The 18,245-nt window shown below is 47.5% G+C and overlaps 1 protein-coding gene across 1 annotated transcript in view; it reads left to right on the forward strand.

Moving 5' to 3' along the window:
• The window catches only part of LOC133424214 (t-SNARE domain-containing protein 1-like), a 186,747-nt gene that overhangs the window by 146,292 nt on the left and 22,210 nt on the right, over nucleotides 1–18,245 (forward strand). The window lies entirely within an intron of this gene.

Consider the following 18,245-nt stretch of genomic DNA (forward strand, 5'->3'; position numbering starts at 1 on the left):
TTGCACAAGTACTATATATGCTGCACGAGGAACGCAGGCATGGACTCCAACCTGGGCCAGCTGCACGAGGAACACGGCCCGGGACTCCAACCTGGGCCAGCTGCACGAGGAACACGGCCCGGGACTCCAACCTGGGCCAGCTGCACGAGGCACACGGCGCGGGACTCCAACCTGGGCCAGCTGCAAGAGGAACACGGCCCAGGACTCCAACCTGGGCTGGCTGCACGAGGAACACGGCCTGGGACTCCAACCTGGGCCAGCTTCACGAGGAACACGGCCCGGGACTCCAACCTGTGCCAGCTGCACGAGGAACACGGCCCGGGACTCCAACCTGGGCCAGCTTCACAAAGAACACGGCGCGGGACTCCAACCTGGGCCAGCTGCACGACGAACACGGCCCGGGACTCCAACCTGGGCCAGCTGTACGAGGAACACGGCGCAGGACTCCAACCTGGGCCAGCTGCACGAGGAACACAGGCATGGACTCCAACCTGGGCCAGCTGCACGAGGAACACGGCCCGGGACTCCAACCTGGGCCAGCTGCACGAGGAACACGGCCCGGGACTCCAACCTGGGTCAGCTTCACGAGTAACACAGCCCGGAACTCCAACCTGTGCCAGCTTCACGAGGAACACGGCGCGGGACTCCAACCTGGACCAGCTGCACGAGGAACACGGCCCGGGACTCCAACCTGGGCCAGCTGCACGAGGAACACAGGCGTGGACTCCAACCTGGGCCAGCTTCAGAAAGAACACGGCGCGGGACTCCAACCTGGGCCAGCTGCACGAGGAACACAGGCATGGACTCCAACCTGTGCCAGCTGCAAGAGGAACACGGCGCGGGACTCCAACCTGGACCAGCTGCACGAGGAACATGGCGCGGGACTCCAACCTGGGCCAGCTGCACGAGGCACACGGCCCGAGACTCCAACCTGGGCCAGCTGCACAAAGAAACACGGCCCGGGACTCCAACCTGGGCCAGCTGCACGAGGAACACGGCCCGGGACTCCAACCTGGGCCAGCTGCACGAGGAACACAGGCCAGAACTCCAACTTGGGCTGGCTGCACGAGGAACACGGCCCGGGACTCCAACCTGGGCCAGCTGCACGAGGAACACGTCCCGGGACTCCAACCTGGGCCAGCTGCACAAGGAACACAGGCCAGAACTCCAACCTGGGCTGGCTGCACGAGGAACACGGCCCGGGACTCCAACCTGGGCCAGCTTCAAGAGGAACACGCCCGGGACTCCAACCTGGGCCAGCTTCACGAGGAACACGGCCCTGGACTCCAACCTGGGCCAGCTTCAAGAGGAACACGCCCGGGTTTCCAACCTGGGCCAGCAGCTCGAAGAACACGGCCCGGGACTCCAACCTGGGCAAGCTTCAAGAGGAACACGCCCGGGACTCCAACCTGGGCTGGCTGCACGAGGAACACGGCCCGGGACTCCAACCTGGGCCAGCTTCAAGAGGAACACGCATGGGACTCCAACCTGGGCCAGCTTCACGAGGAACACGGCCCTGGACTCCAACCTGGGCCAGCTTCACAAGGAACACGCCCGGGACTCCAACCTGGGCCAGCTGCACGAGGAACACGGCCCAGGACTCCAACCTGGGTCAGCTTCACGAGGAACACGGCCCGGCACTCCAACCTGGGCCAGCTGCACAAGGAACACGGCCCGGGACTTCAACCTGGGCCAGCTTCACGGGGAACACAGGCTAGGACTCCAATCTAGGCTGGCTGCACGAGGAACACGGGCCGGGACTCCAATCTGGGCTGGCTGCATGAGGAACACGGCCCGGGACGCCAACCTGGGCCAGCTGCACGAGGAACACGGCCCGGGACTCCAACCTGGGCCAGCTTCACGGGGAACACGGCCCGGGACTCCAACCTGGGCCAGCTTCACGAGGAACACAGGCTAGGACTCCAACCTGGGCCAGCTGCACAAGGAACATGCCCCGGACTCCAACCTGGGCCAGCTGCATGAGGAACACGGCCCGGGACTCCAACCTGGGCCAGCTTCACGAGGAAAACAGGCCCGAGACTCCAACCTGGGCCAGCTACACGAGGAACACGGCCCGAGACTCCAACCTGGGTCGGCTGCACGAGGAACACGGGCCGGGACTCCAACCTTGGCTGGCTGCTCGAGGAACACGGCCCGGGACTCCAACCTGGGCCAGCTGCACGAGGAACACGGCCCGGGACTCCAACCTGGGCCAGCTGTACGAGGAACACGGCGCAGGACTCCAACCTGGGCCAGCTTCACGAGGAACACGGCCCGGGACTCCAACCTGGGCCAGCTTCACGAGGAACATGGCCCGGGACTCCAACGTGGGCCAGCTGCACGAGGAACACGGCCCGGGACTCCAACGTGGGCCAGCTTCACGAGGAACACGGCCCGGGACTCCAACGTGGGTCAGCTTCACGAGGAACACGGCCCGGGACTCCAACCTGGGCCAGCTGCACGAGGAACACGGCCCGGGACTCCAACCTGGGCCGGCTGCACGAGGAACGCGGCCCGGGACTCCAACGTGGGCCAGCTGCACGAGGAACATGGCCCGGGACTCCAACCTGGGTCAGCTGCACGAGGAACATGGCCCGGGACTCCAACCTGGGTCAGCTTCACGAGGAACAAGGCCCGGGACTCCAACCTGGGCCGGCTGCACGAGGAACGCGGCCCGGGACTCCAACGTGGGCCAGCTGCACGAGGAACATGGCCCGGGACTCCAACCTGGGCCAGCTTCACGAGGAACACGGCCCGGGACTCCACGAGCTTCACGAGGTCTGTAGCACCTGTACATGAAGCACCTGCTCAGCCAGGTGTGTTATGAGGAACCCTGAAGGCCTGCAGTTGGATTCCAACATATTTAATGTTTTTTGTCATTCCAAATCATTTAATTTTTTTAATGCTCATCCATTTTCACATTTCGGTCATGCACCACATCCCCCCAAAAAGTTGGAAAGGGTCAATATAGTGCTCGTAAGAAGGTGGAATAGGAAATAATGTTATTTTTAACAGCTGACATCATCAGAGGATTGTAACTTTGATTTGGTACAAAAACGGTATTCATGAAAGACTTTGTGGATCAAAGATGGAAAGATGAGTTCCACTTTATCAACAAATATGCAAAACAAATGTTAAACAAAGGTTTTAATGGGTGTGCGTGTTTCCCTTCCTGTAGAACTGAATAGCGGCATTGAGCAAGTCTGAGCTGGATTCCTGTGATCTCATATCCCTTAGACTACACTGAATCAAAATCGATCATCTATCAGACATCTGACAGAACCACATGGACAACAGTTACCATGGAAACCTTTGTTGACAATTCAGAGTCACGGATAACACTTAAAATTTTACTTCGAAAAAAAGAAGCCTGATGTTAATGTGGTCTGTGAGGTGACATCACTGGACTGTGAGGCATTTAGGATGGACCATCTCACAGTGAAAAACTGTATCATGTTCAGATGAATCAGTATTACAGATGTGTTTTTAGAGAAATAGACTAAAGAGGAAAAGAAGCATCCAGACTGTTATCATCAACCTGTAATCATCAAAATAACCGCTGAATCTCGTCATCATGGGTCTCATCAATGCCAGAACATCTTTTAAGTGTTGGGAGGACGAAACATGACAATGTGGTTTAAAAGCTTTACTGTCCCAAATTTTCTACTTTTTTAACTGTACCTCTACAGGCCTGGAAGTTAATCTGCTTCCATGACACTGTTCATGATTGCACTTGAGTGTGGTCACACTCATTTTCTCTTTAGCTCCTGGAGTCGCCTCGGTCGTAAAGCTGAGGCTCTGTGAGCTGGTTTCATCACTGCTGATGTGTAACATAGAGCTGTAAAGTAACACGTGGCTGTCACAAGAGAAAACTAGGATGCAAGAAACTACTCATTTTATGCTTCTTCACGTTTTAATCATGTTTTTTTTTACATTTGTTTCTTACATCTCTCTTTTTGTTTCATCTAAGATGCAGGAAGGGTTTTTTCCTGTAAGACACGACTGGATCTTTAATCAATTAAATGGAAATCACTACAGTTGAGAGACTAAAAGCCATGTGACCTTGTGACTGAGGTGGAATTATTCAATATGTTTTACTTGAATCTAAATTAGCTAAATGTTGTGTAAAAGGAGATTTATTTTTACCAATTTCTAAAACGTTCCTTTACCCTCTAGCATGTGGAAACTGTGCTGTTGTGTAGCGTGTAGCACCAGAGCAACACTGGACACACGGTACTAAAAGGCTCACATCACTTATGACTGAAAAAGCTCCTGCGACATTGTTTTTCCCTTTAAGTGGACCTTCATTCTCAAGATGTCTCCGCTTGCATAAAGAATTAATTGTTGTGTCTGTCTTTGGAGCTAGTAAGAGGAAATCTGCCCGAGCAAAGTGTTTTACTCATAAAACAGCAGGTCAGATCAATGCGTCTGTGGTGGGGGGGTCTGTGTGGGGGCTCAGAGCTAATGGTCCATCCTCAAGTGGATAGAAAGTAGCTGCAAAAAGCACAGTTTATGAGCACAAGTCCTTTTTAATGATTTTTACATTTTAATCTAAAAGTTAGGTTCATGCGTAATTTGTCAGCTGATAAATGCTCTACCAATGAAAAAAACGAATTAATTCATGATTGATCTCAGCATCTATCCCTCATACCACAATGACCATACCACATACCTCAGTGACAATACCTCACACCTCAATGACCATACCTCCCACTATGCTGACCATACCTCATACCACAATGACAATACCTCATACCACACTGACCATACCTCATACCTCACTGACCATACCTCATACCTCAATGGGCATACCTCATACCACAATAACCATACCTCATACCATACTGACCATACCTCATACCACACTGACCATACCTCATACCTCACTGACCATACCTCATACCTCACTGACCATACCTCATACCTCACTGACCATACCTCATACCACAATAACCATACCTCATACCACACTGACCATACCTCATACCTCACTGACCATACCTCATACCTCAATGACCATACACCATACCACACTGGCCATGCCTCATACCTCACTGTTCATACATCATAAAATGGCCATACCTCATACCTCAATGACCATACCTCATACCACACTGACCATACCTCATACCTCACTGACCATACCTCATACCACACTGACCATACCTCATCTTGGCTTGGCTTTGCGAAGGTTTTATGAAGGGGGCTGTCCACGTCGACTGCAGGCACGCTCGTGGCTGACAAGCCCGATGCGGGACAGACAGGTCCGGCCGCAGCGGCTGCAGTCAAAGGTCACGTCAGGTACAGCTGCTGAGGCTTCCAGGTTCTTCCTCCTGCGGCGTTTCTCCTTCAGGTTCTCTGTGCGGGAGTCCTCAAAAGCGGTGACAGCCTGGTGGACGGTGCGGCGCCAGGCGTCACGGTCAGCATCGAGAGTGGACCACTGGTGGTGGTCAATGTGGCAGGCACAGAGGGACTTCTTAAGAGAGTCTTTGTAGCGTTTCTTCGGTGCCCCTCTATGACGATGGCCGGTGGAGAGTTCGCCATACAAGGCCATCTTGGGTAGGCGATGATCCTCCATTCTGGGGACATGCCCTGCCCAGCTTAGCTGCCGTTTCAGCAGCATGGTCTCGATGATGGTGATCTCCGCCTGTTCGAGGACCTCAACATTGGTGACGAAGTCGCTCCAGTGGATGTTGAGGATGGTGCGGAGGCAGCGCTGATGGAAACGTTCGAGGAGTCGTAGTTGGTGGCGGTAGGTTACCCACGACTCAGAGCCATATAGGAGGGTGGTGAGTACGACGCCTCTGTACACACTGATCTTTGTGCCCTTCTTCAAGTGTTTGTTTTTCCAGACTCTGTCATACAGTCTGCCAAAAGCGCTGTTTGCCTTGGCCAGTCTGTTGTCAACCTCCCTGTCGATCTTGGCATCTGATGTGATTGTACACCCCAGGTAGGTGAACAGATGGACGATATTTAGCTCAGTCTTGCCAATGGTGATATGTGGAGGACGGTACTCTACCCGAGGTGCAGGCTGGTGGAGGACTTCCGACTTTTTCAAGCTGACCTCGAGTCCGAAGAGCCGGGCAGCTTCTGCAAAGCAGGATGTGAGGCGCTGCAGGGCTCTTTCGGTGTGGGCAACGAGGGCAGCATCGTCGGCAAAGAGGAGGTCTCGAATCAGCTGCTCAAGGGTCTTTGTGTGGGCTTGTAGCCTTCTGAGGTTGAACAGACTGCCGTCGAGGCTGCTAAAGAAGATGCTGAACAGGGTTGGTGCCAGGACGCAACCCTGTTTCACGCCGTTGACGATGGGGAAGGGCTCTGAGAGGTTGCTGTTCACTCTGACTTGGCCGCTCTGGTCGTCATGCAGCTGGGTGATAATGCTGAGAAACTTTGGGGGGCAGCCGAGGCGCGCCATGATCAGCCAAAGTCCATTTCTGCTCACCGTATCAAAGGCCTTGGTCAGGTCCACAAACGTTACATACAGTCCTTTGTTCTGTTCTCGGCACTTCTCTTGGAGCTACCTGAGGACGAAGACCATGTCTGTGGTGCCCCTGTTTGCTCTGAAGCCACACTGGGTTTCCGGGAGGTGGTCTTCTGTGATGGTAGGTATCAGCCTGTTCAGGAGCACACGAGCAAGGATTTTTCCTGCGATGGAAAGCAGGGTGATCCCCCGGTAGTTGGAGCAGTCTGACTTTTCCCCCTTGTTTTTGTACAAGGTAACGATGACTGCATCACGGAGGTCTTTAAGAAGCTGTCCATGCTCCCAGCAACAGTCGAGGAATATGTGGAGCTTGCTGTGTAACGCGGGGCCTCCATCTTTCCAGATACCTCCTCCTACCTCAATGACCATACACCATACCACACTGGCCATGCCTCATACCCCACTGTTCATACATCATAAAATGGCCATACCTCATACCTCGATGACCATACCTCATACCACACTGACCATACCTCATACCTCACTGACCATACCTCATACCTCAGTGACCATACATCATACCACACTGGCCATGCCTCATACCACAATGACCATACCTCATACCACACTGGCCATGTCTCATACCTCATACCTCAATGACCATACATCTTACCACACTGACCATACCTCATACCACACTGGCCATGCCTCATACCTCATACCTTAATGACCATACATCCTACCACACTGACCATACCTCATACCACACTGACCATACCTCATACCACACTGACCATACCTCATACCTCAATGACCATACATCATACCACAATGGCCATACCTCATACCTCAATGACCACACCTCATACCACACTGACCATGCCCCATACCTCAATGACCATACCTTATATCTGACCCACCTTACCCCATTCATCAGTGACTATGCCTCATTCCTCACTGAACTTACCCCATCAATGAACATACCTCATACCACACTGACCATACCTCATACTACGCTGACCAAACCTTATACCACAATGATTATAAACCATACCTCACTGACCATACCTCATTCCTCACTGACCATACCTCATCCCTCACAGTTCACACTTCATACCACAATGATCATACCTCATACCTCAATGACCATACCTCATACCTGAATCATCTTACCTCATTCCTCACTGACCATACCTCATTCCTCACTGATCTAACTTCATTCCTCACTGTTCATACCTCATTACTTACTGAACATCCCTCATTCCTCTCTGTCCATACCTCATACCTCAATGACCAAACCTCACTGTTCATACCTTATACCACACTGACCATACCTCATACCTCAATGAGCCCGTAAAATATATTGCAAACCTTACAGAAGGGGTCCTCAACCCTGGTCCTCGCGAGCACCTACCCAGCATGTTTTAGATTTCCCCTGCTTCAACATACCTGATTCTAACTACTGGTTATCATCAGCTTGTCATCGAGGTCTGCACAAATCTGTAAATGTCATTTGTCCCAGCATGTGTGGAAGCAGGGGAACATCTAACGTGCTGCCCTCGAGGACCAGGGTTGTTGACGCCTGCCTTACAGTCTTGTTCACAAATACACAATACAGTGACAGTCCACACATCCCTTGCACTGTATAACACTATGAGTTAGCTCTGGTTGTGATTTCCTGGTGCCTTACCTGTTGAAAACAATAACAAAACATTTAGCCTTGGCGTCTCGTGCCACTGTATAATGTGCACTGTATAATATGCATTCGCCACTTAAATGCACACAGCGCCTTCTGCTGACCAAATGCTTACCCCTCTTCCAACATGAGTTAAATCAGACAGGATAAAGTACAGTTATTTTTAATGTGTTTCACAGTGTATTTAAGCTTTTCTGATCAGGACACGTTTGAATGGGGGTACAGTATTCTAACAGGTCAATGATCAGTCTCTATAAATAAGTGTAACATACACAGTAAAAAGTGGAGGTGAACACCCGTTAACTTGCACCTGAGAAACCAGGGGCCAGATTCACCAATACGTTCTTAAGAACGATCTTGAGAAATGTCATTTCTTATTTTTCCTACTTAAGAACTTCTTAAAATATGTCATTGCATTGTAGGCGCCAACAAAAATATATAGGCTACAGGTAGTTTGCGTCTTAACCGTCAGTCAATCACTAAACATGGAGAAGGAGAAAAAGAGATGCAGGAACTTTTCAAGGTTCTGGTGGATGAGATTAATGTGTGAAAAAAAATACTATTGGGGAAAATTAATAATAATTAAAGCTGCAAGCAGCGATGAACGGGCCCTCGCACTCACGTCCACCGCCCCCCATAAGCATATCAGAAATGACACCACCCACGACTCTCTATGTCAAACCATTCAAAAGTTATAGCAGAAAAAAGGAACAACCAATCAGAAGAAGGGGCGGGGCTAATTCAGGCCAATGAAGGTCAAGGACTCCATACAGAGTCTGATGACACCACCCACGACTCTCTGTGTCAAACCATTCAAAAGTTATGGCAGAAAATCGGGACAACCAATCAGAAGAAGGGGCGGGGCTAATTCAGGCCAATTATGGTCAAGGACTCAATACCAAGTCCCATGACACCACCCACGACTCTTTATGTCAAACCATTCAAAAGTTATGGCAGATAAAAGTATTCTAGGGGGCGCTAGGGGGCGCTGTTGCATTAATGGGCAACGCCCATTAATGCAAACCAGGAAATATCAAATTTATCACCAGGCCTGACTTGCATGCAAAATTTGGTGCCTTTTAGGGAACTATCAAATATGGACCAATCAGATGAAGGGGACGAGCGCTTTTTCACGTCTAGCGTCGCCACGGTAACACTTTTGAAAGAGAAAAGTAATGTGCGTCGTCGCAAGAAAGAGACGCACATCTTGATGTAAAAAAAACTAAATTTGCTTACAAAAATTTCAGCATCCTGCCAGGCTCGAACTCCCAACCACCGGCACCAAAGATCGCAATGATCTGGTTGAGCTATATCTCAGCTGATACCTCACTTTGACTTACTGGCTTAGGAGAGACCAAGATAGCGATATAATGTCTGGAACTTTTTTTTCCTAATTTTTTAAATATTTGTAAGGTATAAATATTAGTAAAACACTACTATTTTATTATTACTTTTTCTGTTACCATTCGACCGAGGTTCTAACCGGGCTGAGCACGGGACTATTTCTAACGTCACCACATTACAACAGCTGATTGGTCGGGGGGCGGGGCCGTCATCACCCTACTCGCCACTGATTGGTCGGGGGGCGGGGCCGTCATCACCCTACTCGCCACTGATTGGTCGGGGGGCGGGGCCGTCATCACCCTACTCGCCACTGATTGGTCGGGGGGCGGGGCCGGCAGACGTTTGAATCAGGAAGCGGGAGTCAAACTATTAAAAAGTTATAGCAGAAAAAAGGGACAACCAATCAGAAGAAGGGGCGGGGCTAATTAAGGCCAACGAAGCTTAAGGACTCTTTACTGAGTCCCATGACACCACCCACAACTTCCTATGTCAAACCATTCAAAAGTTATGGCAGATAAAAGTATTCTAGGGGGCGCTGTTGAGCCGTTAGGCCACGCCCATTAATGCAAACCATGAAATATCAAATGTATCGCCAAGTCTGACTTGCATGCCAAATTTGATTACTTTTGGAGAACTATCAAATATGGACCAATCAGATGAAGGGGACGAGCGCTTTTTCACGTCTAGCGTCGCCACGGTAACACTTTTGAAAGAGAAAAGTAATGTGCGTCGTCGCAGGAAAGAGACGCACATCTTGATGTAAAAAAAACACAAAATTTGCTTACAAAAATTTCAGCATCCTGCCAGGCTCGAACTCGCAACCACCGGCACCAAAGACCGCAATGATCTGGTTGAGCTATATCTCAGCTGATACCTCACTTTGACTTACTGGGTTAGGACAGACCAAGATAGCGATATAATGTCTGGGACTTTTTTTTCCTAATTTTTTAAATATTTGTAAGGTATAAATATTAGTAAAACACTACTATTTTATTATTACTTTTTCTGTTACCATTCGACCGAGGTTCTAACCGGGCTGAGCACGGGACTATTTCTAACGTCACCACATTACAACAGCTGATTGGTCGGGGGGCGGGGCCGTCATCACCCTACTCGCCACTGATTGGTCGGGGGGCGGGGCCGTGATCACCCTACTCGCCACTGATTGGTCGGGGGGCGGGGCCGGCAGACGTTTGAATCAGGAAGCGGGAGTCAAACCATTAAAAAGTTATAGCAGAAAAAAGGGACAACCAATCAGAAGAAGGGGCGGGGCTATTTAAGGCCAACGAAGCTTAAGGACTCATTACTGAGTCCCATGACACCACCCACAACTTCCTATGTCAAACCATTCAAAAGTTATGGCAGATAAAAGTATTCTAGGGGGCGCTGTTGAGCCGTTAGGCCACGCCCATTAATGCAAACCATGAAATATCAAATGTATCGCCAAGTCTGACTTGCATGCAAAATTTGATTACTTTTGGAGAACTATCAAATATGGACCAATCAGATGAAGGGGGGGGCGCGCCTTTTGGCGTCTAGCGTCGCCACGGTAACACTTTTGAAAGAGAAAAGTAATGCGTGTAGTCCCAGGATGGAGACGCACATTTTGATGTATAACACACCTGGGTGCACATTACGGTTCGGGCCGTATTAATTGCCGAAGGAATGGCATAAATTGCGCCAAAATTACACAATTAATTCAAAATGGCCGACTTCCTGTTCGGTCTCGGCCATGGCTCCAAGAGACTTTTCTTGAAGTTGTGCCATGATACAGGTGTGTAGCGATTTTCGTGCATGTACGTCAAACCGTATCGTGGGGCTTGAGGCACAAAGTTTTCCGGGGGGCGCTGTTGAGCCATTTTGCCACGCCCATTAATGTAAACCATAAAATATAAAATTTACCGCCAGGCCTGGCTTGCATGCCAAATTTGGTGCCTTTTGGGGAACTATCAAATATGGACCAATCAGATGAAGGGGGGGTGCGCTTGTTGGCGTCTAGCGTCGCCACGGTAACACTTTTGAAAGAGAAAAGTAATGCGTGTAGTCGCAGGATGGAGACGCACATTTTGATGTATAACACATCTGGGTGCACGATACGGTTCGGGCCGTATTAATTCTCGAAGGAATGGCATATATTGCTCCAAAATTATGCGATTAATTCAGAATGTTCAAAATGGCCGACTTCCTGTTCGGTTTCGGCCATGGCGCCAAGAGACTTTTCTTTAAGTTGCGACATGATACAGGTGTGTACCGATTTTCGTTCATGTACGTCAAAGCGTATTATGGGGCTTGAGGCGCAAAGTTTTTTCGGTCTGAACCAATCAGATGAAGGGTGGGCGCGCTTTTTGTCGTCTAGCGTCGCCACGGTAACGCTTTTGAAAGAGAAAAGTAATGCGTGGTGTCGCAGGATGGAGACGCACATTTTGATGTATAACACACTTGGGGGCACGTTACGGTTCGGGCCGTATTAACTGCCGAAGGAAGGGCATAAATTGCGCCAAAATTACACAATTAATTCAAAATGGCCGACTTCCTGTTCGGTTTCGGGCATGGCTCCAAGAGACTTTTCTTGAAGTTGTGCCATGATACAGGTGTGTAGCGATTTTCGTGCATGTACGTCAAACCGTATCGTGGGGCTTGAGGCACAAAGTTTTCAAGGGGGCGCTGTTGAGCCATTTTGCCACGCCCATTAATGCAAACCATTAAATATCAAATTTTTCGCCAGGCCTGCCTTGCATGCAAAATTTGGTGACTTTTTGGGCACGTTTAGGGGGGCAAAAAGGCCCTCCTTTCGTCAGAAAAATAATAATAATAATTAAAGCTGCAAGCAGCGATGAACGGGCCCTCGCACTCACGGCCACCGCCCCCCATAAGCATATCAGAAATGACACCACCCACGACTCTCTATGTCAAACCATTCAAAAGATATAACAGAAAAAAGGGACAACCAATCAGAAGAAGGGGCGGGGTTAATTCAGGCTAAAGAAGCTCAAGGACTCAATACAGAATCTGATGATACCACCCACGACTCTCTATGTCAAACCATTCAAAAGTTATAGCAGAAAATCGGGACAACCAATCCGAAGAAGGGGCGGGGCTAATTTGCACCAATTATGGTTAAGGACTCAATACCGAGTCCCATGACACCACCCACGACTCTTTATGTCAAACCATTCAAAAGTTATGGCAGAGAAAAGTATTCTAGGGGGCGCTGTTGAGCCGTTAGGCCACGCCCATTAATGCAAACCATGAAATATCAAATTTATCCCCAAGCCTGGCTTGCATGCAAAATTTGTTGACTTTTGGAGAACTATCAAATATGGACCAATCAGATGAAGGGGGGCACGCTTTTTGGCGTCTAGCGTCGCCACGGTAACACTTTTGAAAGAGAAAAGTAATGCGCGTAGTCGCAAGATGAAGACGCACATTTTGATGTATAACACACCTGGGTGCACGTTACGGTTCGGGCCGTATTAATTGCCGAAAGAATGGCATAAATTGCATCAAAATTACACAATTAATTCAAAATGGCCGACTTCCTGTTCGGTTTTCGCCATGGCGCCAAGAGACTTTTCTTTAAGTTGCGACATGATACAGGTGTGTACCGATTTTCGTGCATGTACGTCAAACCGTATTGTGGGGCTTGAGGCACAAAGTTTTCCGGGGGGCGCTGTTGAGCCGTTAGGCCACGCCCATTAATGCAAACCATTAAATATCAAATTTATCGCCAGGCCTGGCTTGCATGCAAAATTTGGTGACTTTTGGGGAACTATCAAATATGGACCAATCAGATGAAGGGGGGGTGCGCTTTTTGGCGTCTAGTGTCGCCACGTTAACACTTTTGAAAGAGAAAAGTAATGCGTGTAGTCGCAGGATGGAGACGCACATTTTGATGTATAACACACCTGGGTGCACGTTACGGTTTGGGCCGTATTAATTCTCGAAGGAATGGCTCATATTGCTCCAAAATTACGCGATTAATTCAGAATGTTCAAAATGGCCGACTTCCTGTTCGGTTTCGGCCATGGCGCCAAGAGACTTTTCTTTAAGTAAAGACATGATAAAGAAGTGTACCGATTTTCGTTCATGTACGTCAAACCGTATTATGGGGCTTGAGGCGCAAAGTTTTTTCTGTCTGAACCAACCAGATGAAGGGTGGGCGCGCTTTTTGGCGTCTAGCGTCGCCACGGTAACGCTTTTGAAAGAGAAAAGTAATGCGTGTTGTCGCAGGATGGAGACGCACGTTTTGATGTATAACACACCTGGGTGCACATTAAGGTTCGGGCCGTATTAACTGCCGAAGGAATGGCATAAATTGCGCCAAAGTGACACGATTAATTCAAAATGGCTGACTTCCTGTTCGGTTTCGGCCATGTCGCCAAGAGACTTTTCTTTAAGTTGTGTACTGATACAGGTGTGTAGCGATTTCCGTGCATGTACGTCAAACCGTATCGTGGGGCTTGAGGCACAAAGTTTTCAAGGGGGCGCTGTTGAGCCATTTTGTCACGCCCATTAATGTAAACCATTAAATATAAAATTTTTCGCCAGGCCTGACTTGCATGCAAAATTTGGTGACTTTTTGGGCACGTTTAGGGGGGCAAAAAGGCCCTCCTTTCGTCAGAAGAAAGAAAGAAAGAAAGAAAGAAAGAAAGAAAGAAAAAAGAAAAATTCCTACAGATACAATAGGGCCTTCGCACTGAAGGTGCTCGGGCCCTAATAATAATAATAACGCGAAGAATTCCTACAGATACAATAGGGCCTTCGCACTGAAGGTGCTCGGGCCCTAATTAAAGCTGCAAGCAGCGATGAACGGGCCCTCGCACTCACCGCCACCGCCCCCCATAAGCATATCAGAAATGACACCACACATGACTTCCTATATCAAACCGTTCAAAAGTTATAGCAGAAAAAAGGGACAACCAATCAGAAGAAGGGGCGGGGCTAATTCAGGCCAATGAAGGTCAAGGACTCCATACAGAATCTGATGACACCACCCACGACTCTCTATGTCAAACCATTCAAAAGTTATAGCAGAAAATCGGGCAACCAATCAGAAGAAGGGGCGGGGCTAATTTGCACCAATTATGGTCAAGGACTCAATACCAAGTCCCATGACACCACCCACGACTCTTTATGTCAAACCATTCAAAAGTTATGGCACAGAAAAGTATTCTAGGGGGCGCTGTTGAGCCGTTAGGCCACGCCCATTAATGCAAACCATGAAATATCAAATTTATCACCAGACCTGGCTTGCATGCAAAATTTGGTGACTTTTGGAGAACTATCAAATATGGACCAATCAGATGAAGGGGGGCACGCTTTTTGGCGTCTAGCGTCGCCACGGTAACACTTTTGAAAGAGAAAAGTAATGCGGGTAGTCGCAAGATGAAGACGCACATTTTGATGTATAACACACCTGGGTGCACGTTACGGTTCGGGCCGTATTAATTGCCGAAAGAATGGCATAAATTGCGCCAAAATTACACAATTAATTCAAAATGGCCGACTTCCTGTTCGGTTTCGGCCATGGCGCCAAGAGACTTTTCTTTTAGTTGTGCCATGATACAGGTGTGTACCGATTTTCGTGCATGTACGTCAAACCGTATTGTGGGGCTTGAGGCACAAAGTTTTCCGGGGGGCGCTGTTGAGCCATTTTGCCACGCCCATTAATGCAAACCATGAAATATCAAATTTTTCGCCAGGCCTGCCTTGCATGCAAAATATGGTGACTTTTGGGGAACTATCAAATATGGACCAATCAGATGAAGGGGGGCGCGCTTTTTGGCGTCTAGCGTCACCACGGTAACACTTTTGAAAGAGAAAAGTAATGCGCGTAGTCGCAGGATAGAGACGCACATTTTGATGTATAACACACCTGGGTGTACGTTACGGTTCGGGCCGTATTAATTCTCGAAGGAATGGCTCATATTGCTCCAAAATTATGCGATTAATTCAGAATGTTCAAAATGGCCAACTTCCTGTTCGGTTTTGGCCATGGCGCCAAGAGACTTTTCTTTAAGTTGCAACATGATGCAGGTGTGTACCGACTTTCATGCATGTACGTCAAACCGTATTGTGGGGCTTGAGGCGCAAAGTTTTTTCTGTCTGAACCAACCAGATGAAGGGTGGGCGCGCTTTTTGGCGTCTAGCGTCGCCACGGTAACGCTTTTGAAAGAGAAAAGTAATGCGTGTTGTCGCAGGATGGAGACGCACATTTTGATGTATAACACACTTGGGGGCACGTTACGGTTCGGGCCGTATTAACTGCCGAAGGAATGGCATAAATTGCGCCAAAGTGACACGATTAATTCAAAATGGCTGACTTCCTGTTCGGTTTCGGCCATGTCGCCAAGAGACTTTTCTTTAAGTTGTGTACTGATACAGGTGTGTAGCGATTTTCGTGCATGTACGTCAAACCGTATCGTGGGGCTTGAGGCACAAAGTTTTCCGGGGGGCGCTGTTGAGCCATTTTGCCACGCCCATTAATGTAAACCATTAAATATCAAATTTTTTGCCAGGCCTGACTTGCATGCAAAATTTGGTGACTTTTTGGGCACGTTTAGGGGGGCAAAAAGGCCCTCCTTTCGTCAGAAGAAAGAAAGAAAGAAAAATTCCTACAGATACAATAGGGCCTTCGCACTGAAGGTGCTCGGGCCCTAATTAACTACCACGCTAACTAATATGCTAACAAACAGTTAACAAGTGACTTTGTGTAATTAATTACAAAGTATATCCTCAAACTATGACCTACTAGTCTAAACTTGTCTAAAATATGTTGATAAAGGTTTATATTATAGTCTTACCTTTTCACAGAAGAAATTTTAAGACAGTTCAAGGTTGTCTTAAAGTTAAGAAAAAAGTCAAGAACAAATTTGAGAACTTTTATTTCAAGAATACCATTTATTCTTAAGTTTTTTCTTAAGAAGAAACTTAAGAAGAAAGTTGAGAAAATACTTGGAACTTTTTGGAGAATATGACTTCTTCTTTTTTTCTTCTTAAGACTGAACTTAAGAAAAAAATGACACTTAAGAAGATTTTTTTTCTTAAGAATGTTTTGTGAATCCGGCCCCAGGTCATCAAGGCCCGATTTGATATTTATTGTGACAATTATCAGCATCAACGGATGTGAACCTTTATATCCTGATTGTAACTTTGGGCACATTGTTCAGCCTGAGAATAATAACAGAAAGAGAATGGAGCAAAAGCATGAATGTAGTTTGATATTCAAACTTTCATTTGACGAACAAAAACAAAACTGACATGTAAATGAAAGTTTAATCAGAAGCACAGGAAGGTTATCTGAGGTCAGTTTCGAAAGAAACTGTCGCAACACGTCATCTTTATTTGGAAACAACGGCTAAAAGTGTTGAGCTTGTAAGACTGAGGTCACGACAAAATGCATTTTTATTTATTCATTGTGGGTTTTATCACAATACAAGTTCAAAAGATGTTAGCGATGACTCTTTAAACTCTAAAAAACTAATTAGTAGATGCAAAATGAACCAGTGCTGAATAGAAGCGCTCCACGAAATCAGGATTCTCATTTGCATTCAACATTTATGAAAACATTCATGAGCAGCCACTTCTTAGCTCCAAACCGAGGTTCTGAGATGATCTCAAAAGTGAGGGTTAACTTTGTACTTTATGAATTGATCAAATCAAAGCAAATCAGACCTTATTTATATAACACTTTTCATACACAAAGTAACGCAAAGTGCTTTACATAATAAAATCAACATTTAACATAGAAAAACTCACACACTCATGGTTAAAAAGACACATCTGGTCATATATATATATATATATATATATATATATATATATATATATATATATATATATATATATAATAAAATATAAATATGAAAGAATAAGTACATAATAAAATAATTGAAAATAAGTAGCTAAAATAATAAGAAATAACTAGATAAAAAAATAAACCACACTAATAAAATAAATAAATTTCAGCTACTAGCTAAACTAAAAGTGAAGGTCTTGAGCCTCTTTTTGAAAATGTCAACGGTCTCTGTGGCCCTGAGGTTCTCTGGCAGGCTGTTCCACAGGTGAGGAGGAGTAGTGGAGCAATGTCTCGCCAAAAGTTTTTGTCCTAACTTTAGATAAGCGTAGTGCGTAGAAAGTGGCGTACGCACTTTTTTGTGAGCCGCACTCTTTGTACATGAGTCCCCTGGTGTATTGTTAACGCGTCTGGGTCATGTGTCATGTGACTGGCACAGAGGGCGGACACCAATAAAGTGTTACGGCCAAGGGAAGTCACCTGCGTCGCTCTGTAGCCAACACCCCAACGTTATGTATAAGAAGATGCTATTTTAACCCTTGCGATTACAATACTTCTATTACTATACTACTCCAAAAAGGCAACTTAGCACGGAGTGTGACAAAAGAAAAAACTTAGAGCTCAGTTCAAAATAAGATCAAAGATCTGGACAATAATGTGCAAGAAGGGTTTTAAACATACATGCTGGGACTATAGCGAAGGTCAGCATATACGCAGTATGAATTCACATCGTTTTTTTAACCGAAGACTGACAGCGGGAGTCAGAAGGACAAACCGACCAAGGAGAGTGCGACAGAGCAGCAAAGCAACTGCAGCAGAGGAATCAAAGACAACAGCAGGGACAATACGCCAGTTTAATTAGGTTGACAGTGACAGAAATAGCTTGGGAGCCACTTCTGCTCTAAAATCTATAGCCTGTTTCTTTATTGCACTCTAAATAATGCTGTAATTGCACCCTGACACTCATTCCCATATGAATGCTGTTTCTGCCT

Source organism: Cololabis saira, chromosome 3, assembly GCF_033807715.1.
Source record: "Cololabis saira isolate AMF1-May2022 chromosome 3, fColSai1.1, whole genome shotgun sequence".
Taxonomy (NCBI): Eukaryota; Metazoa; Chordata; class Actinopteri; order Beloniformes; family Belonidae; genus Cololabis; species Cololabis saira.